Raw genomic sequence first — 22,320 nt, forward strand, 5'->3', positions numbered from 1 at the left:
TGGGCCAAATCTTCTCAAGTTAGGCTTTCTAGTGAGTTGTGGGAAATAAAGTTCAAAAAGGTCAAAGGTCCCTAAGAGGCTGAGGATTACTAAAGTTCTGTCACAGCTTAAAGTGCATACCTGAGCGTCTGTGCTGTATTTGATGTTGCTATTTCCTGTCCTATTAAACTGAGGAATACTGCTGGATTTGTTTACTTACAGAATGAGAGTTTTCAATATTGAGAGAAACATCAGCATTAATGTGCTGTAAGTGTTGTCTTAAAAGCTGAAAGCCCCTTACTCAATTGCAGGTGAAATAATGACCTTCTTTTTTCATGATGATTTGATGTGTCATGTCTTCAGCAGTGTAATATAGTTAGTTGAACACAGAACACAAATCTGAAGAATTCGATCCCAGAAGGTATACTTTTCACAAATGTTACAAGTGGAGCATAAAAAACCTCACTCACGCAAAATACGGAGTTTGCTGAAAACCTCCCCGCTGCAAGGCAAACCACAGGCCTTAGTGGGGCAGTTTCTGCTTCCAGGTGTCATCTCTAATTATGGAATTTTCCTGTCGGATTTTGAGACTGAAAGTATAGGATGGCTATTGGGACAGTGATGGAGGTTAAGCAACTGGTAAGAGATGCGTTATCACTACATATAAAGTGTAAGTAGTACTGTTACTAAAGTGATGGTGGTATGTGGACATAAATTCAACAAAGTTTGTAGGTGGAGGCAATTTAATTCATTAGACTACTTCAGCACACACTCTTGCATGCATGAAAGCCTTTCTTCTGCTGTGCTTTAGACAGAATAGAAAATTTGTCTCCTTTTTCCATGATATCAATTAGTCTAGTAAAATCTATAAACTCAACCTACAAATCTTTTGTTGTCCATGTAATAAAATAGTTTATTTCAACATGTAAAAGTGCAAGCAGCTAAACAACAATCTAAACAGTATGCAAATTTAGAAACTTTAAAATCTCAAAGCACAACTATTGGAAATTCTTAAAATACAACAGCTACTAAATATTATTTGTCTACAGGAATTAGTTAAGCACTGGGTAATTAAGAGTGCATTTGGAATATTGGTTCCAACAGTATTATTTTTCTCAATTTAATAAAATCTTTCAAATTTGCATACTTTGGTGGGACTAAATAAAACTGTAAGTTTCAATATGTATAATGGGATCTAGTTGGCATAAAATACACATTTATAATAAAAATCCAGAGCTCTGTGGGAGTAACTTGTGCTATGTTGTAAGTAATTAAATCTTTAACCTAAGTTCATTTAAATATATCGAGGTTTTATAGAACTAACTACACATTTTAGTGAATTCTTAACTATTTGCAGTATAAAGGCTTAAAAAAGATCAGACATTTTTAGAAGAAGCTGAGTTTGACACAGAAGTAGAGAGACAAGCTCACTGGAGTGTGGCTGAATGTGTAGGCTATGAGTAATTGCTCATTCATATTAAACAACTCAAGCTACTCCACAGATCTGCACCCCTTTGAGATGTAACCAGGCATCAGAAGCCCAGATTCTGTATAACTTAAGGCTCCTTCACATTTCAATTCAATTCAGTGAAAATTGAGACCATGAAATGTGCTGGTTGTGGGAACACAAGGACCACATATAAAAAAGTTTTTGAACAACTGTCCTGTTTTGTTAAGATAGCTTGGAAGAAAAAGCTGATTAGATATAATTCAACACATGTGTATGTGGGCCCAGTGAAATTATTTATGTAGTCCCTAAGCAGACACAGATTAAAAAGAACTGAGGAAGGAGCTGGACAGATTAAAGCAAGCTATTTTTGAAAAGTGTGTGGACAGCCCTTAATAAGGAGCAAAGTTTCATTCAAATTTGTATGCTGCTTATACCAGTATTTCTCTTATGTTTTACTAATACAGCTCATATCTCAATGCAGGGGATGGTCCTTAGACATCTCAGTGATCACAAATGTATCACAAAAGTTAGGTATCTCTGACATGTAGGGTGAGTCTAGTGCTTTAATCCATATGATAAAGTACAATTAAAATATCTTAAACCATTCTGTAGATATGTAACACAGTGATTTTGTGAAAATTCAGGAACCTTTGGTGTTTCCAGTCATATCATTTCACTTCAGTTGTTTCCTTACATTTAGGAACTGTTTACTTAAAAATGCATACTTTTGTGGCTCAGTTTTATCAATGTAAATGTCTCTGACCATCTTAGCAAAGACTGCAGCAGTCTGATTCTGATTTCTGATGAAAATCAATAGGAAGAGGTAACAAAAAAAAATGTGTTCTCTCCTGCACATCTGTGCCCACTGCGAGTGCTTTCTAGAATGATCTCAGTACCCCGCTTAGTAGTTATTATGAGGGAAATGTATCTTCAGAATAGCATATATGAAAAGATGTACATGCAAAGAATAGGATGTTTGGTCTCTGTATTCCTAAAATTCAGTATAGTTTTTGAAAAAAAGATTGATTTGCTACAATACATAGTCAGCTTAGTGCAAAACATACCGGCCCATTTGTTTGACAAAAGTTTATCCATGTGTAGCCACAGCATTTCTTTGCAAGTCACTGCCAAAAAGGAATGTGAAATTCCTGACAGCATCCTTCTACCTAATACCTCAATCCAACTGGAATGGCACTCCAGGTAAGTGCTTAACAGTGGAACCCTGCAGCTGGGTTTGAGTTTTCTTCATGTCAGTGTTGAATTTGTGTCATGGCATACACTAAATCAGGAGTACGCAGTTTTAACAATATTGTCTTCTTTTACAAATAAGGAAAAAATATCTTTCTTACTTGTCCTTGGAATACTCCATGGCACAAACAAATTACTTACTTAATGCCGTTACAGTTTACTGCTAAAATGAGGCTATGTAATCAAGTATACTTTGGAAAAAAATTACACAGGCCGATGAAAACACATAAGGCATGTCAGCAGACTGTCTTGTAACCTTTTCTTCCTTAGCTGTGATGAAGAATATCTTTTGCCACAACAGTGTATTGCTGATCTCTCAAATCAATGCTTCCTATGTAGTACAGTTTCCATCAGAGATTTAATCCTGCTCCTATTTAAGTCAGCAAGAAAAATAGAACAGGTTTGAGGCCAATACATGCAGAGAACTATTTAATCTCTGTAAATAATAAACAGGCATTCTACTTGTAATCAATCACAGGGCAAGGACCGGCAAATATTAGGAAAAGACATGCGTATAATTTACTTCTGTTACTGTACATTAAGCCTGTGATTTTACTGGCTTAAGACTTGTAGTGCATAGTAGTAGATAAGACTGAAGTAAGTGTTGCAAGGACAGAAAAGTGATTTTTGTATATTGCAATGCTGTGTATCCCTGGAGAATAGATTGTGGTAGGACAAGACCCTAGGGTTTGTTTTTAGTCCAATACTCAGCCAGTAGCTGCACACAGTATTTATTTCTTTGATAACTTTGGAACATCTATTCTGTTTTGACTCCTAAAAGGTAGAAAATATTTTGAAGAATTTTATTTATAGTCAGCAGCACAGCAAAGCAGACAAGAAGATAATATGAATTCGTACTGCTTTGGTTCAAATCCACATTTTTGCTTTTGAGATCTTGTCCCGATAGTTGGGGTACCGTGCCTGGTTTTCAAAATGTTAATGCATTGAAAATGGTTAAATATGTTGATAGAGTGTCAAGGGACTTTGTGATAAATGGTATCTTAACTGACATACCTTAGTGTTGTGTGCTATGGCAATGTGCCATTTCACATAGAAGATGGACACTGTCTTTACAGAGGCCTCTTCTTTCTAAGACAGGTGGCTTGTAACCACTGTTGATATTGTCTTTGTTCAGATGAGTAAATGTCAGAAGAAATACGAGGTGCTGCTATTTACCTTTGTCATGAGGGGAAATGACAGATTGCAGGTGGGGTCTGAAATACCACCATCTCATCAGCTAGGATAGATTGCTGTTTACACAAGTTACTTAATTTCCCTGTTGCAGTATCTTTATTGTAGGAGGTGAACCACAAGACAGTGGGAGAAGACCAACTAGGTATGATCCATTGTAGCACCTCAGTCCCATACAAGTGTACTGAAAACATTTTTACAGTGATAAAAAGGCTTCTAACTCACTTAGAAACTGAAGGCTGGAACCGAAGTGCAGTTTGCAATGTTGGTAGCCAGTGCCTGTCTGGTTATTGACTGGAGTTTTCGGAAAAAGAGTAATATATACACATCTGTATACATAAGATCATCTCAGATAAGACATTTTACCTAACAGAGGGAAGTATTTCTTCAGAAAATCTCATAAGTTAGCTGAAAGGAATTTTTCTTAGCAATTTACTGGCTTTCCTTTCTTGTATGTTCATGGCTTTTTAACGTTAAGCATGAAAATTAAGTGTGAGGTTGTGTGTTCATACTCAGTTCCTTGACAGTTTCATTATCCACAGGCTTAAATGGCACATTTATAAATCTCAGCAAAATTACCTAACTCAGATATTCTTTTCACAGAACTAGTTTCTAGAGAAATTGAAGTCAGTGATGATGAATATGCATTTATTTCCTAAATGAGGATTAATGTGTTAATTCTGTGTACAGCAAAAAGATCTTTGATTTTTTTCTCTTAGATGCTAACATTCTTGACTAAATGTTGAGAGGAATAGTTTCCAGCATAAGCTTGCCAGAAAGCAAATTCTTTCAGTACAGAGGTGTATAAAAGGGATATCTGCATCTTGCTTTCCAGCAAATAGGAAAAATAAAGTGTATAACCAAATATAAAGCACAGTTTACAGAATTAATAACTTGAGCTTTGGGTGCCTCTCAACATGTCTTCAGCTTCTTGAGGGGTGTGGTTCATTAGTGGAGACTTCAAGCGTACATTCTAATGTAGTGCTTTCTGTGTGGTGTGGTTAATGCAGTCACTTATGCCTGTTAGGTTTTTTTTTAGTATATTATAAAATATCTTACATACCTAAAGGAAGAGAGGAATGATTAAAAAGTACCTGGTTTAGAGTAAGTTGATCTATGAGACACATTAGCAGCAAAACCACGTTGTCTGTAGGTCTGTGTCCCACAACTTCATTTCATCCCACTGCCCATGCTCTGCAGCACAAGTTTTGTGCTGGAGTTACCACCACAGGAAAGGCAAGAAACAAGATGTGCTGTAGCCGGTGCCAGTGAGACACGTGCTGTCAGCCGGCATGCAGGAGAGACTAAAGAGCAGAGGTGCACCCTGAGCTTTCCTTCATTTGGGTCATTATTTTCGTGCTCAGATTCTCAGAAAGTATTTAGAGATGGTGTAGCACGGAGATTCTCTGTAAGCAAAGCCCAGAGGTTCAACAGATATTAATGGAAGGAATTATGGACAGGTGGGCAGCAATCATGGAAACCTTATTTCTTTAGGAGGTTTGCTGTCTTCTTCCACATATTAGTGGGTTGAAATCTTCTTCTGTTCTTAGTTTAAAGTCTCCCATTCTTTTATTTTCAGTAAAAGGTGGATGAGACACTACAGTTAAAATACTATTGCAGAAGTTCAGTCAAAGTCATTTCAGTGCCTGTAAGGTGCTGATGTGAGGTGGCAGAGCTATCAATAAAGTCAGTTGCACACAGTGTAATGGAACACAGGTACTGAGTCCTGAAGGTGGCTTTGGACAGTAAGGAATGAAAAAATTATGAAAGTACTGGGAAAAAAAGTTTCAAATGACAGTGTAGCACAAGTGGGAGTGGGTGTAAATATTGAGTCCTCCCTCCAGATATTTAGGTGAAATCATATGGAATTTAATACTTTTTCTGTGATTTGTAAAGAAGGCATGAAAGTAAATGAAGTAAAACTGTAAATGCATATTTCAACAATGTAATACATAATAGGTCTGCATCTCTCCCTAGCTAGATGAATTTTTTGCTTTATCTGCAGTAAGTGATATCCAATCCTGAAAGTCTATTCACCTCTCTCAGCACATGATCATTTAATCTGTTCTTTGGAATAGATTATCATCTATTCCATATTGATGATCCTTTGTATCTCAGACAAATTATCTTAGACTGCTCAGCATCTTGAAACAGTTTATCCTCAGACTGTTGTATTTCCTCTACCAATAATTTCACAGAATGTACCAAGTTGAAGGAGCCAGTATTGGTTTCTTTTATCGTAGTGTTTTCAATAGGTAGCATTTGCATTACATTTAAAAGACTCCATCTTCTTCAAATAGTTTTGTTGTGTATTGCTAGTTTGTCTTCAAATATATACTTTAAAGAAGGTTAGACAAATGGTAATCTGTTTTCAAAAGCTTTAATTAGAAATAGCAATCACAACATCTTTTTTAAACAGCAATTGCTTCAGTAGTTTGCCATATGTAAATTACTAGGAATTTCTCCTTGATATCATGGAGTTTCCTTTGTTCTGTAACCTTAGCATCTGTGACAAGTCCAATGAAAATCAAAATACAGCTTGGTAGGTGGGAATGTTTAAGAGAATGTTTTCACTCAGTGATGCCTCAGAGAGGGATTGTTGTAGGTTTTTTCATAAACTACTTGTTGATAAATAAGTTTTAGAAAAAAATAAGATCAATTAGATTAGATCAATTAATTCGATGCAGGGAACAGATTAGTTTAAAAGTTGTGTTAAATATGTACAATTTTCTGTCAAATTATCTTACAAGCAGTACATTTAACTTAGTCTTATGAAAAGGTTTTCAGACATGTTATCCTTAGAAGCATAATACACTGTTATCATTTATGTCAAGGCACTTTATGTCTTCATTTTCACTTTTCATTGATAAACTTCCTTATTTTCTTAGTCACCAGAGAAGCATAATCGAACAAGTCACAGTTAAGGAAGAATATATTTTAAAGTAACTAGCTTCTAGTGTCAAATGCAAACTTTTTTGGTTTTCTCTAGAAAATCACAACTTTTGCAGTAGAGAAACAGTTATTTCCTTGGACCTTAACATCAACCAATTTCTGGTCTTTTTGCAGAGTCATTACAGTCCTTTCCAACTGCTTTCTATTTCAGCAAATTTGGCAGCGCTGGTTTCTTCAAACCTGAGAAAAGCTCCCTTTAGGTGAACATGCATCTCTTGATAGAACACAGCTTTCAGACAACATCTACTTTTGAGTTAAGCATAGCAACAAAGCTACTCTTACTGTTTGATAAACGATCCCGCATAATCTTCTCTGGAACAGATCTGCATCTTCAGTCTATATTTCACAGGTCTACACTAACCAAATAAAGCATCAATTGAGGTATTAATAACTGTGGTGACTCAGGGTTTTAGTGAATTAAATTACTGTAGAATCTTATATACAAGATTTGTCAAAAAATAGAATATTCTATTTATAATTATATTCTATTATATTGTATATTCTATTCTATAAATATTCTATTTATAATTATATAATTTGATCTTTTGAGGTTCCTTCCAATCCCAAACATACTGTGATACAGTGATACCTGCTTAAAGAAAAAAAAAAGTACATTTACCTACATTTCCCTTCAACATTTAGTTTCAGTGGAAAGACTGCACGAACTTGAGTAGCAAAATTCTTCATTGCATGAAGCAGAAAAAGATGACCAAAACTTTTGTCCTCAAGGGCCCATCACATTTTCAATAGAGTAACTTTTAACAGCAGAGCTATACAGCTCAGCCCATTGGGTATTTGTGCTGAACCATTTCCTCTTAAATAAATGATTTTTTCATTTAATAACGGCAGTACAACCTTGCCCATTGGCAGTGATAACTACTCAGCCTAAGTTCAAGGTTACTGAAGCAAAGCTACTGATTTAAATAGAAAGATTGTAGAGTGAAAATTATTTTTATTTAAGGCAGTTACATTTTAGATATTTAATAAGCATAAAACCACTAAGCCATGCTGTACATTTTAGCCTGGCTACTAAACCAAAAGGAAAGAATTGTACAAACAGTATGAAAGAAATTAAAAGCTAAATTTTCCTTGGGTAAAAGGGAAAAAAATCATAGAAACTACAGCAGCTCCAGGTTGAAACCCTGGTCATGCAGACAGATATAGTCATCAAAAGTTTTTATCCTCTTCCACTGAAGGGGTAACATCAAAATATGTAATAGCTGTATACAGAACACAGTTTACATAGTTTGTATAATAGAAAAGCTTTATTAAAAGTACTGTGTGATGGATTACTTAGGCTAAAAGCAGCAGGCAACCAAGTTGGAATAGAAATATTGAACAGAACTAGTTACAGAACAGAAAATGGAGAGTATAAGCAAAAGAAGATCTATATCTACCAAAGGGAAAACACTCAGAGGAGTCCTACTGTACATTGTAGCATTATGGCAAGAACAGCATTTCTGAAGATAAAAAAAAGAGTGAACCAGACATACCCAAGGATTAAAAAGCAGAAATGTGGACAGGTAAAGAAAAAAAACCTTCATAAACATAGCAGAAAAGACAGTTGTAAGGGAATGGGCTGGAAGCAGGTAAAAGTACAGAAAATGGATACTGCATCACTTTGACTTCCATTTTAAATAGAAAAATCAGATGAAATAATATAAAAAGATATTAAAGAAAAATACAGTCAAGACTTCAACAAGACAGTTTGTGAATTAAAAATGCATATGGAAGCTTCCATGTAAGATACAGAATCTGAAAAAGAAGAGAACAAAACTTCATCCTTTTTGCATCAAGCACTATGACAGTACAGAATGAGAGCTACTAGCCACTCTAAATCAACACTGTAATGCACTTTAATGCAAATTTTCCCTTTACATGTCCCTCATGCGAATGTTGGTAGGATAAGAACAGAGGTTGGTTATGGAGTGCAAAACATGTATTTTATCACTATGTTTGTTTGTTTAAGGGAACAGTGGAATTTCTGTAAATAGAACTTTGCCCATATTCACCAGGAAAGCATGAAAGATTTTGCTTTGTTACCTGAAACAGCATGTTTCCCTAAAGCAACACATTACCTCAAACAGCAGTCTTTTAAAACTGCTTGATTGTCACCCTGGGAAAAGAAAGACTTCAGGGATGCTTAACACCAGCTACATTGTTGCTTTAAGTAGTTTATTGTCACTATATCTGATCTCAGTGAAAAGACCTATACTTAGCCCAACTAGATGTTTTCACCAAGTGTATCTGATAGCACACAGATTGAAACAAAACAGAAAGGTCAGTCATGAGGGTACTTCATCCTCAAATATGGAGAAGGAGGTGGGAAGGGATCAGCCCTACCTGTGTGAAGAACTCCTCAACAAACCATCAGGTACCACTGATGTCTTACGAGGAGGTGCTTGCAGCTACAAAGGAATGAAATGCTGCTTGGTGTGGGCAGAGGAGTGCTAAAACTGAGGAGTGTTACCTTTGGAATAAATTCAAATTAAATATGTTTCAAGAGGAAGGATTGCTTCTGACCGCATCTCCTAAAGGATACTGGAAAGAAGGTAAGCCATGAAGGTTTGCATATTACACTGATATATAGCACTTCTTGGCAAATACAGTTGATGCAGGAAGATAAAATCCCTATAAAGATGTATTTCAGGATAGGATCAACAGCAAGTTAGCAGAGTGTTTATCTGGGACACTATTCTGGCTTAATCCAGTATAAATACACGAAGCATTTACAAATACAGAAAGTATTCTTCCAGTTCTTTATTTATGTCTATTATTAAAAAACAAAACAAAACAAAACAAAACAAGGTTGTAGCTCTGCTGTTCAGATTGGATATTGAAGATAAATACTTCTCAGGGTATTTTATCTAAACGTGAACTTGAGTCCATGGTGAAAAAGTGGCTAACTGGCTAAAAGCAAGGTATTCTTAGCCTGAAGTCTGCACTGCAGGGTGCTAGAACATGTCTCAGAGGCTCAACTGAGAGCTGGCACATCCACAGTGAGGAGCAGGAGGATGGGTGCCCCTGTGAGATGACACGGAGATGGATCTGTAAAGCAGCACTGTAGCAGAAGCTTGTCTGACTCTCAAGGAGTCTAAGGATACTGTTATAATCTCCTTTGGTTTTCATTTGGAATCACAGGAACTTTACTGAGACACTGGCAGTAAAAAAATCCTAGCCCCTCATCTGCTGAGTTGTGAATTTTGTGGCATATCTCTACTGTTAAATATCAGAGTATTTTATTCAATTTTTTATCATACTTATCTATTTCTTCCCAAGAATGTAATGTAAAAAAGAACATTAAAAATTATTATGAGACTTCGGCAAACCATAATGAAAATACCTTTCCAATACTGTCCCCTCAAAGTGCACGGAAAAAAAGTGTGAATATTTTGTTTTGTTCTCATTGTTACCACTGATAATATGCTGCAGGTCTCATAGCTAAACTAGAAAGGTTTAAAAAACCGCCAAGAGAATGTTTTCAGCCTCCAGCATGTGAAAAAAACCCTGTGGTATAATTTCCATAACCAAGTAGGCATACTTTATGGGTAAGATTAAGAAGACAGGGAGGCTTATCACATTGTGTATCTTTTCGGTGGTTTATTGGGACCAAAGGAGTCCAAACTTCCACTTAGAGTGGAAATATGTTTGGTTTTGTATTTTCACAATAGATTCTGAAAGTATTTGTTGCTCTAACAGTGTATATAGTTAAAGTGGCAAAGTTTCTCAAAACTTTAAAGGGACTTAAGAACTGTGAAGCACAGATCTCCAGTATTCCAGTAAGCAGTATTCAACTTCATTCTCTCCTTCTAAGTATATTTCTAAAATATTTGTGTAGGGTTCTATCTTTGCACCACTCACTTAAACCAATGGCATGGCACTTCTCTTTTACAATTTTCACGTATAAGGAGATTTTAAAGAATATAAAATTTACTAGCAGGAGGTCTGGTGTCAGTCAACTTGTTAAACAAAATAGTTCTCTCTGCATGATTTTGAAAGTTGTATTTAATTCTACATCTTTTGTTTCTAAAATGAAATTCTGGTATTAAGACTGAACCTCTCCTTCAAAGTCTGAATTTTCACTTCTTCCCACTTTTTCATGCAATGCATTTCAAATGAAGTAACCTGGAACTCTGGAACTTTGGTATTCAAATGAAAGACAACCATTTGCCATGCTGAAAGCTACTATTTGATAATTGCTTTGGGGCTGCTGGAGCAGAAGAGGGAGTACTAGCATCCCCTGTGCTCCCACCCAGAGAGCAACAGAATTACCACAAAATGACCCATCAGTTCAAAATGTATCTTCTTTACTATATTTAGTTTAATTCCCTTATGTAATATTATGTGGGAAATACCATAAGAAGAAAATTAAAACAATAACAACAGCATATATAGCTGTGTAAACTTAAAATATCAGAAACTGCTATTTTGGGATTCTTTATTTAAATAAGGCACATATAACCTCATCACCATGACCAATAACTTAATATGATGCATGATGACATTTCCTAGCACGATACGCACTACAATATCAGTATTTACTGTGAGGAGACAATGCCTGAAATAAAATCTTCCCCACTCAACTTTTCCAACAGGATGAATTGGATTATCTTCTAGTACCATAATTCTTAATCCATTCTCTCTGGTGCAGTCTAGTTGGAATGCTTGGTGGAAGTTCAGTGTTTTATTTGGAGTGCTTTACAGTGTACCACACCAATTATCCTAAATGAACACAGGGATAAATGAAATGTATAGTTAAGTAAATGCAAAATCTGTTTCGATGTCCAGTTCTAAGTGATGCAAATATCTGGAAGTAGGCTTGTCTTCAGTACCTTGTCTTGGAAATTTTTTCTTGGCTCCTTGGAGAAGAGAGCTCTGTCAGTATGATGGATTTTGTAATGTTCTATGAAGCAGTTTGTTCTCCTGCTCCTTTCTCTTTGGATTGCCCTTGAATTAAATGTTGTTAAAATAAATGTCCTTGTTTTGCCAATGTCTTTGGCTGAACAAGTAGGGAATGTTTTGTCCATCTTAATAAACAAAGGACAGATTGGGTTTGTAAAGAACAGGCACATTGCCAGTGTCTGGAAGTTACTGATGTTTGTTTGTGTGCCCCCTCCAAATTGTCCCCTTCATTATGTTAGCCGATTAGGCTCTGTGAAAAATGTCCATAGGTGAAATTACTTATTTGTGAAAACAATGTCAAAGGGATTGTTTAGACCAATACATTTAGTGTTTTAAAAACAAAATGTGGCATAGTTAGTTTGGAATAGAAGGTCCAGCAAAGATCTCTGGTTCCTCCTCCCACATTGACTTCGTTCTGCTAGCTAATTTAATCACTAGTGCTGAAGCTATGGCTCAAATTGTCAGTGGAAGGGGTGAGCACTTCTCATGTTAGTTAGAATTTCTGTCTGATTTCAAAGTAAATTATGAAGGAAAAATAAGCACAATAGAAATGGTTGGGGGCACTTGTATAAGCCATTTTTGCCAGTGAGGCAGGGAGGGTGTTGTACTCATCAGGTGTACGAATTTAATTAAGAGCTGCTGCAGCAAGAGCCCCTGTAACAAATTTCTTGTTTTCACTGACTAAAGAGGGGGTGGTTTACCACTAGTTCATGCATGGCTTTATAACATGCACAATTATCTCAAGGTAAAAACACATGCCAGTTTTATTAATGTGGCATCCTTCACACTTGGCTTATGGTTGACTGTTTTTGATTTGAGCTGCAGTGAAATCGATTTGTCTTGTATTCCCTATGTGTTTACTCTAGGAAAAAGAGATTTTTAAGAGTGTAAACAAGGCTTTGGATGACTGTAGGCAACAGACACTGTTGAACAGCACTGCCCGAACTGAGATATCCACATTAAATATTTTCGTACCTATTCTGTTGCCAATTCAGAGATGAAAAATGTAGATCACGTGGCTAGATTTATTTGGTGGTAAACATAACAAAGCCATGAAGTAGTTCTGAATTTGTTACCTGGACCTGCATTCATTTTGTTATTCTTTAGGAAGGAGTATTGGAATCACCCATATTGACTGTACTCATAAATATTATTTTTGTTAGTAAAGGGAGGTATATATATACTGTGAAGTAAATTACTTTCACACAGAGAAATCCTATTTTGCCTTAAGAAAATTAGTAAGCCACAGTCCTCCTTTATTGTTCATACATGCAAAGCTTATTGCTAGTCACTGAATTATTTTATGTTTAGAACTTCCATTTGATTGTAGTATTTTCTCAGGACTCAGATATGTCATTTGTTAAACTTATGGCCAGTATTTCTGATAAAGGCAGATATGCAAAGTATATTGAAGTCTTAAAGAGCTGGTGTAGAAAAGGAAACGTGAACTTTCAACATTTTTTATTACAAGTCTTCTGAAAATACTGCTTTTTTGGAATCTCTCTGGGTTTTTCTTTTCAGACTTGAAGTATAAAAACTCCACACACTTGGAGAGTTTGATAGCCTACGGTGACTCTGTACCTAGAGCCAGTATACTATGAAAGCTCAGTGAACATCATGTACTTGATACAAACCGAATTTTTTAGTGCCATTTTTTTTCAAGGATTAACAGATATGCAATCAAACTTGCCAATGTATCATTTAGACCAGTTAGCATACAGTATGTATGAAATAATTAATGGACTTTTCTTATTCATACTGTGAATTAAATATATTTCCCTGTTTTTCATCCTGTCACATTGCAAATGTCATGGCAGGGAATGAATTTTAATTATACAATAACTGTTAAGATGGCATTCAAGTTATTACACTAGGGTCTTTATTTCCCTTCAACACACACGTTCACAATTACACGACACCGTCCAGTTGTGCATTGGCAAAACGGGTTATCTTTGAGATTTCACCAGATCAGTATGCTTCAGTTTTCCATGTGAGTGTGTAATCTGGTGCTTGCCAAACTGATTTGTCTTCTGAGTCATCATGCAGCTTGGTAAAGGAACAAAGAGAGAGAAGCCTCGGCCTTGTTCTGCAGATGTTCGAGGAGTGCACAGTGGTGGGAGAGGGCGTCTAAGTCCTTTCATATAACAAACACAATGGCCTTGTGTCATTCCTGCCTGAAAATCTAGCACGAAGTTGGCCAAAGGGTCCCCAAAAATGTAATAACCAAACAAACAAGAATTAAGTTCCTTGTAACCCTGATTTTTTCGGTAACCCAGAATCAGCACAGTTTATTCATATTACTGTATCCTGATGGAGTAATATCATCCTTTAAGTCTTCCTAGAGCAGAGAGAAAGGAGCGGTCTTCTGCTTCTTAATGTGTACCTCTCGCAGCCCAACAGTGCAAAACTTCTTGATTCTGTTTTTTCATGTTTATTAGCTGTCTTCGTTTTGCTTTCAGCTTTCTTCATTTTGCTGCTTCATGCAGCAATATTAGTTTGACTTAATTTGGGCATATATAATCTGCATACTACTGCCAGTGAGCCCTGAAAATTCCTTATTTTCTAATACAATGTTGTAAATGCATTCTCTAAGCACCTATATGAGCTTTGCTTTCTGTCACATGTCAAATGCGTGGTTTTCCTGTCTGACCGGCTTGGTCTACTTACACTTGCTCATATATTTTCCAAACCTAATTTCTCTCCTTGGCTAGTGTTTGAGTGTCATCATTGGGAGAGTGGCTTGTTACCATGAGACTTCATTTTGTATTTTCTGATTGGATTTGTTGTAGTGATTTGTAAATGTTGATCATACTTCAGGGGAAGTATCTGCTCACTCTTTAAGTGTAGTAAAAGCTTACTACTTGAGACAAGGTTTTCCAGAGCTACAGGTTTATGGACATGTAGAATAATATTTGGGTTTCACTCTTAGATAGCATTACTTAGCCAATCTTGTAGCTCAAAAGAGCCCTATTATCCACCGTGGTTTGGTACAAATTAGTCTCCAAAGCTTGTTTGATAAAAAGATCGTACTACTTTTGTCAAGATTTCAAAAAACTCATGTGTGTCATAACCTGTCACGAATGTTGGTGACTGCCTCATCAGATTCTTCTTGTATTTCCCAAAGAAAAACATTTTACGTACAGCTTTCTCTTTGGAGAAAATTGGTCAGACAGATAACTCAAGGCTCTTTCGAAGGGAACTTTGTCACCAATTCTGCCAGAAAATAAATCAGAAATGTCATGTACTGCCTTAAGCTGATGGGATTGCAAGAATGTAACTTTACATTTTTGACATTCAATATTCATTGGACACATCAGATTTCTAAAAGTACTTATTCATTTCTGCTTTTAGAGAGTGAATCAATGCAAGTTCTATTTACGCTTTCACTTCTAAACGTCTTAGTTTAAATCTTTGATATTTTTCAGAGATCACTGCTGAATATTCTGTTAGTATTTTGATAATCTGTTTTTCCTTTCACTGTGAGCATCCTCACCCCTATTTTGTCTGAGTTCAAGTAAACTCACCAGGGATGGCTACCTTGTATTTCTTGGCCCTCTTTCAGAAGGCAAAGGCAATGCCAGATCTGCTGTTACAGAAAACTAGCAAATAGCTTTTCTAGGAGAAGTACAAGTAATTGGCTAACGTTTTCACCTTTTGACCTTGGAAGGCTGTAAGCATGTATTTTTGTCAATGCAGCATCATCCAGCTGGTAATCTACAGCGTCTTAATACTGAATTGGGGAGAAGAAGTTTCTCTTAATTCCTTTCTGCTTGTTTTAGTTTTAGCAGCATGTCAGTTTTACTACTGTGAGGAGACAAACAAAAGCACATAGAAAGATAAAGAGCTAATTTCCAATGTCAAGACAAGAAAAAAACTCAAGGACCTCCAATTCCTACATGCTTCCTGAAAACTGAGGGTTGCAGGGGGGCTAAGAAAGGCAAGTTTTAAGTGGCAGGGGTACAGCTGCAGTGCAACTCCCTGATTAGTAGGTCTGATTGGCTGGCCCAGGTACAGCTGGGGGTTGCCCGAGCAGCAGCATTGCCTGCAGCTGGCCAGGCTGGAAGGATGGGAACAAAGGTGACTGAAGATGCATGCTGAATTCAGGGAGAAGTTTTTTTGATGTCTTGAGGGGTAATATGACACAACGTTGAACTTATATTCTTAGAGAGTTTCCTCCATGTAGGTAAGTTTAATGAGTGTTGTAAAGAGAGGGCTGTGTTTGTAGTGATTTTTTTTTCCACAGGTTTAGTTTTGTGCTTTGATTCTTGAGTAAGCAGCTTGTTTTTCCTTCCCCCACCCCTTTTTTTTTCAAGATGCTTATATGAATTTTAATCTCCGTTTAGCTGCGTGACCTATTTGTAAGTCACTCGGATGTTCTGCTGTTAAAGTCTAGCTGAAGGTCAGTTTCCTTCAGAATTTATGTGTTCATGTTTTTATGTCCTGTGAAGATATATTAGCACCTATTATAAATCCTTCCTGTTGTTTTTATTAAGATTGCAGCAGTGCCTATATGCTGCAGTTCAGTATCTAACAGAGTCTGGACCTACCCAGAATAAACTCATAGTAAGGTTCAGTCCTTGCTTCAAAGAGTTTATAATGTAGTTCTAGCATGATACTTGTCACCTGCCTTCACAGAGGAAGTTTTTTTCTCAGTCACTTAATAGCTGGGAGCTAACCTTTATTGAGGTGAAAGGCTGAATTCCTGAAGCAATTGCTTTGGCTAGTAGACTGTGAAGTTCAGGTAGGAGTAATTGATCTACCTGTGTGAATACAATAAGGCAACATATCTGCCTCTGAAGTTCCTGAAATGATGTTAATATCCCTCTTTAATTGGTGCCCTTTGACAGTTTTGCCTATGTAACTTGCTTTTCCTGGCTAGGCTTTCTCTCTTAACTATTATCAAAAGGCTTTTAGCTGGACTGAAAACTTCAGCAAAATTGTTCTTGCTCTTTTTATCCTATTTATATTGGTTCTGCTGTCTTCAGCAGTGATATAACAGCTATTTTCATTTCCTGCAGCTCTGTGCTCCACCTTATCCTACCTTTTGATTTTGTAAGTGAAGTAAGTTTTGTTGTTGCCATTTAAGCCATAATACACTACCTAGTTTTTCCATGTGTTTTGAGGTGTAGGGGTGCAACTTATCAACTCCTTTCTGCACAACAATGCTGGTAGACTTTAATCTGCAAAAAAGCTTTGTAAAAGCACCTATGTACCCTTCTTTCACCTCTCAAAAAATTTCCTCCAGAAGCTTACTGCTGTGTTGTGAATGAGTACTCTTTAACAATCTGTTATTAAAATATCCTCTTTAAAGAGTTGATTGAGGTAAGGCATTTGACATTTTTTAGAGGGAAGGGGTAGGAATGCTACATTTTTGTGTGTGGAACACTTGAGAGTGAGGTGTGCGTTCAGAACACTTGCAGGTGTTGGATCTCAAGGCTTATCTGAAGTGTCTGTCCAGAGTAGGAGAAGTTCATAACATAACTTCTCAAGAAAGATGGGTAGAAAAGAGAGCAACTGTAGGGTAGCCTTTCTTTTAAGGAACTTAATGTAACTGCACTGCAGGTTTTCATGGGTGCATGACTGTCTTCTGTTAATGTGAAAATGCAACCTGTGAGTGTTCATTTATGTATTTCTGTAAATGTCTACCTCCACAGGAGGTGGTGTAGCCTGGCAGAGATGGAACACCAGGTCTCTGCTCTCTCTGTTCTGCTTTTACTCTAGGGGTCTCTGTGTCTCTATTCTTTCATCTACAACACGAGGCTGAGGTGCTTACTGGTAACAGAGGGCATGCTGCATTCACATACCAGGAGGAACACTAAGATAAATCTTTCATACCAGAAAGAAAAATAAAATCTCATATTTTTTATTTACAGAGCAAAACATTAAAGAAATTTGCTCTGTCAGAACATTTCACTTAGGGGTTTTTTTGTTTGTTTTCTGAAAACTTTCTGAACTTTAGAATATTAGCAAAAATTTAACGTGCCGAAAGAGTAAATGACTTTTTTTAAAAAAGTCCCATAGCAACCTCTCTTCCCACCATCCTTAAGAGCGCCAGACTGGGAAATCAGGAAAATGAAATCAGAAATTGTTTTGTGAACAATTTGTTTCCACAAGCTGATTCTTTGTGAAAAAGTAATGACTTGCTAAAGCTATGGTAAATGCCGAGTGTTTTCCCTCTTATAAAGACCTGTGAGATCTGCTGATTAAAAAGTTTTTACAGAAGTTATGATACAGTTATTTCAGTTATTTGTCACGATGGCAACTGAAAAATGGTGCATATCAACTCATGTAGAAAGTATTAATGTATTGCTATAACGCTTGGATAACTCAAGTGAATAAGCAATAGGTGGATAATTGTCAGAAAGTGATGCAAGTAATCTAAATCTCATTCTAGTCTTGAACTCTGCCAGTAGAGATGTTTAAAAAGTACAATTTATGACCTGTGGGAAATTTGAATATTTAAGCTACAAAGCATATTAAAATCCTAGAAAGGATGAAAAGGCAAAGCAATGAATATTTTTAAAAAATTTTCCAGAAATATGTAGCTAAAAACTAGGAGCAAAACCTCTTTCCTTATTAAGTATTTTAAATATTTAAGTGATCCTGCATATTAACATAATTTTCCATATTGGAAAAAAATTTCCAAATTAAAATTATTCTTTATATTCTTCTGACTTAATTCTGTCAGCATCAACCTAAAGAAGTGGGTTTGAGTTGAATAATATCTTCTGGAAGTAATGCTTTATGTTAAGAGTTTTGTCCAGTTTCTATCCTTGTTTTAACACATACAGTATCACTAGTTCCTTCTGGCAGCATCCTGATTGCTATTCAGTATGTTTATATGTAAAACCTGAAGGCACTAAAAACCAAAAACAAACCAATAAAAATAATAGTAATAAAAAAAACAACACCCACACCCACCCCCAAACCACTCTGCTTACGAAATGGTAGAGAAGTAAGGGGGCATCAGAGTTATCTCACTTTGCCTGCATCTGCACTTTTCTTACACTTTAAGCAGAAGTTTTGGGTTCTTTGAAGTCATATTTGTTTTTTACGTTCCTGTGGATGACTCAGAAGACACGTATAGCTTCAGTTTATAATTTAGTATATAGTGCTGTGTGTATATATATATGGGGCGGGGGGGGGGGGTGGCTGTTTGTTTTATTTTTCCCTCAGGATTGCTTATGAACTGGTCAGGCTGTACCAGGATTGTTCCTGCAAGATCGTGACCATGAAAATGGCCCATGGTACTTTTTGTGCTCATGTTCCTATATTGCAGGAGAGGCGCTAGTTACGGATCATGTCTGAATGTGCTTTGTGTGGTATAAAGATAAGAACGATGATAATCACTATCCTAGGGTTTACAAACTAAGGAGAAAACAAAAAGATTATGAGAACACACACAAAAAGGTCAAAGTTAGAAATAAGTCAGCAAGGTGAAATGTGTTCATAACCAGACACAGTAAGTGTATCTGGATATAAGGATTTAGCAGTCAAAGCTTAAACAATGTCCAGATTCATGTTCCTGAGTGATAAAAAGGCTGATGATGAAGACTGTGCAAAAGGTAGAAGAAAAGCCTTAGATTGACTTTAAAATTAGGAGTCAATATATAGAAGATGGAAAGATATCTGAACACCAATATATTTAGTCATATGCATGCTCCTAAGCAATAATGTTGTGCGTAAACCACAGGAAGAGAAGTCTGTCTTGAATGTAATTTTGATTAATTATAGTCTTAAATGAATCATAAAATACAAATATTCCCACAGCATCGAACATTTCATTCATGTTCAGAGAGCTTGAAGTGGAATAGAATAGCATTTCTGTTTTAACAATGTTAAGTTATGTACAGTGTTAGCAGTATATCCTATAGCAGTATTTATTTTTAGGTTCGCCTTCATTAATCTCTTGCACACTTTCTAGGTTAGCAGTTCCTCTGACATTTTAGAAGAGAAGGCTATAATTTGGTAAAGGACCATTACATATCCATGCACTCGGAAATACATTTCAGTTTATATATCCCTTATTTCTTTTGTAAGAGAGAATAAGATTTAAAAACAAAGTATACTGAAGATGGGAGGCATTATTCACCTGAAATGTAGTTCTGTGCCTTCTGTACATAGCACCGTATTGATCTCAAAGGCTGTTTTTGTTTGTTGTCTTTAGATTTAAATATATAATAAATCTCAGACTGAAGTTCTCTTCCCATGTGTTACAGTGACATTTGGCATTTCAGTGAAGTAGTACTACTTAAGGTGTGTTTTTTCAATATCAACATATTTGTTTTATTTGAAACTGAGTAACCATTTATTATTTTTATGCATACAGACTAGGAGTTGGCAAACTTTCTCTAGGTGAAAAGTATAAAGAAGTTGGGGAGAGGAACCTTTAAAACTCTTTAAGTTTTGAATACTTGTCATGTTCAAGGGGACTCTATATTAAATACTCTAAAGCATTTACTCTTTAACATGCTTGAATCTTGACATTACTGCTAGTAAATATCCCTTCCAACAAACTCTTCTTCCTTTCTTTTTATTGAATGTCAAATGAGACCTATGGAACAATCCAAGTGTAAGTATTTTAGTTTTTGGCTGCTTCAAGCCAGGAAGAAAACTCTGGATTAAAGACACAGTTCAAGGCAAATGTTAGTGTGCAAAGCAGAAGTCAAAACAGTTCATTTGTATTTGCTGTAAAACTTAACTGAGTGTAGATTCCTGGCTGAAAATGAATACAGCAAGTGGGATCCAGCTTTAAAAAGAAGATACCTTAAATAGGACAAGACTCTCTTAATATAGAAAATGCAGCAGGTTTATTTCTTGTTTAAAGGTTTTGCTAAGCACAGATTTTTAAAGGGAATGACTCAAACTTTGAACTACCTTGCTCAGTTTAGCAAATGCTCTTGGCCAGAAAAAGCATGGCATAATGACTTAATTTTGAAAATATGGATATTTTGCTCTTGTATGTTCTAAACAATACTGTTTTGTTTTCAGTATATATAATTTATAAGAGATCTAGTTTGCAAAAAGTGAAAGGAAAAATAGGATGGGTTGTTTTAATCCACTGTTCATTTCAGAGTGAAGAGAATATTCTTGTGTCACTTGACAAAAGCATCTGTGTATATATTTTTATATTATTTTGCCAACAGAGATAAAATTTCTTATTTTATCCCAATTCAGTTTTCTTCCTCATGTGGTCACTAAATGACAGAACAATTGGCTGTAAGGTGCATTGTCATAATAATCAGTGAAGACTGGTTTTGTTGGCAAAAAGGGCAATAGGTTATGTACCCCCTGAAGATATTCTTGAAGAAATTACCTAAAAGCTTCACAGACTTGCTGGTATAGAATTTCACATTTGGTCTATTTTAAGCATGTTTCTATGAAGGCTTAGCAAGTCCATTCTGAATAGCACATTTTGGGCAATATTTTATGCTACTGAATTTATGACAAAATTTGCATTTACTTCATTGGGATAACAATGTGTTATTTCATCTAGAATTTTAGAGAATTGCACCCTATTATAGTATCATGATAAGTTGTATTACAAATAAACATCAACAGATGGATTTAATATCAGGCTAATAACAAAATTAATCAGTTCCCAGATGTTTCTGACAGTGAAAATTAGCTCAGCATTTAGTTGAAAACTGAGTCTTTCCAGGCATATTTTTTTCTGACATACACTTAATATTGGTACTGTGACTATATACCCAAGCACTAGAAAACATTCAGTAATTTATTTGGCATTTAGCACATACCAAAAGTTAAATTCCTGCAGTATGTATTCATTACCTCATCTTTCTATATCGGTCACTGTGTAGTAAGCTGTTTAAGTAATGTGAAAAAGTAGATGATGTGGCACAGAAGGACCATTGGTGACCATGCCAGCATGGTGCCATGCAGCATTCTTACTGCTCCGTGCAAAGTTGCGAAAACCACCAAATAAGCCCCACTAAAAATATATATATATATATATATATATATATATATATTTGATACAGCTTTCTGTGGTTTTCCAGACCTGTTTTCTATACCGCTCAAAAGTGAGGGAAAATGAAGATGACCTTGAGAAGAATTTCCACATCAGACCCTGCTTCTACTATGGATATCCATGCTGCTATTCCAGTTGAGTCTGTTTGGATATGTTTCCAAGAAGTAGACAATGTGGTGTTTGAGGGGGGGTCATTGTTTAGGTGTGATGTGTTGTTTGTTTGGTTCCAACCCCCTCCAAATATGCTGTTAAGACTATTTCTTCACGCAGTGTTTTACATTATTTTACTTCAGAATTACACCAGCGGTGTTTCCAAGTATTACAACTTATTCCGTGTTGGGCTTCAATATTGCTTATTAGGTGCTGTGAATATGAAAATTAATTTAGAACTGGATCCAAAAGGCAATTAGTTTCAAAATTGGCTTCTTACATTGCTTTGTTTGCATTTGAGTGAGTTGCAAGAGCTAAGTTGTCTTTGTACAGGAGCTAAATGAAAATGGTGCTTGTTTATCAGCTGCAACATTTCAGTGCAGAATATAAGTGTTCCCGATGTGCATTTTGGTCGTCTCTTACTACCTCTTGAAGAGCTTCTGTTGTTTATTTCTTG

The 22,320-nt window shown here is 36.0% G+C and overlaps 1 protein-coding gene across 6 annotated transcripts in view; it reads left to right on the forward strand.

Moving 5' to 3' along the window:
• EPHA6 (EPH receptor A6) overlaps positions 1-22,320 on the forward strand; it is a 502,797-nt gene that overhangs the window by 62,884 nt on the left and 417,593 nt on the right. Inside the window, exon 1 of one of the 6 annotated variants that reach the window (XM_021287761.2) lies at positions 15,886-15,905. The exons of the other annotated variants lie outside the window; for them this stretch is intronic. The gene's annotated coding sequence lies outside the window, so the exon portion shown is untranslated. Of the gene's footprint in view, positions 1-15,885; positions 15,906-22,320 lie in introns of those variants that run through there. 6 annotated transcript variants of the gene reach the window in all.

This window comes from Columba livia, chromosome 1, assembly GCF_036013475.1.
Source record: "Columba livia isolate bColLiv1 breed racing homer chromosome 1, bColLiv1.pat.W.v2, whole genome shotgun sequence".
In the NCBI taxonomy this organism is placed as follows: Eukaryota; Metazoa; Chordata; class Aves; order Columbiformes; family Columbidae; genus Columba; species Columba livia.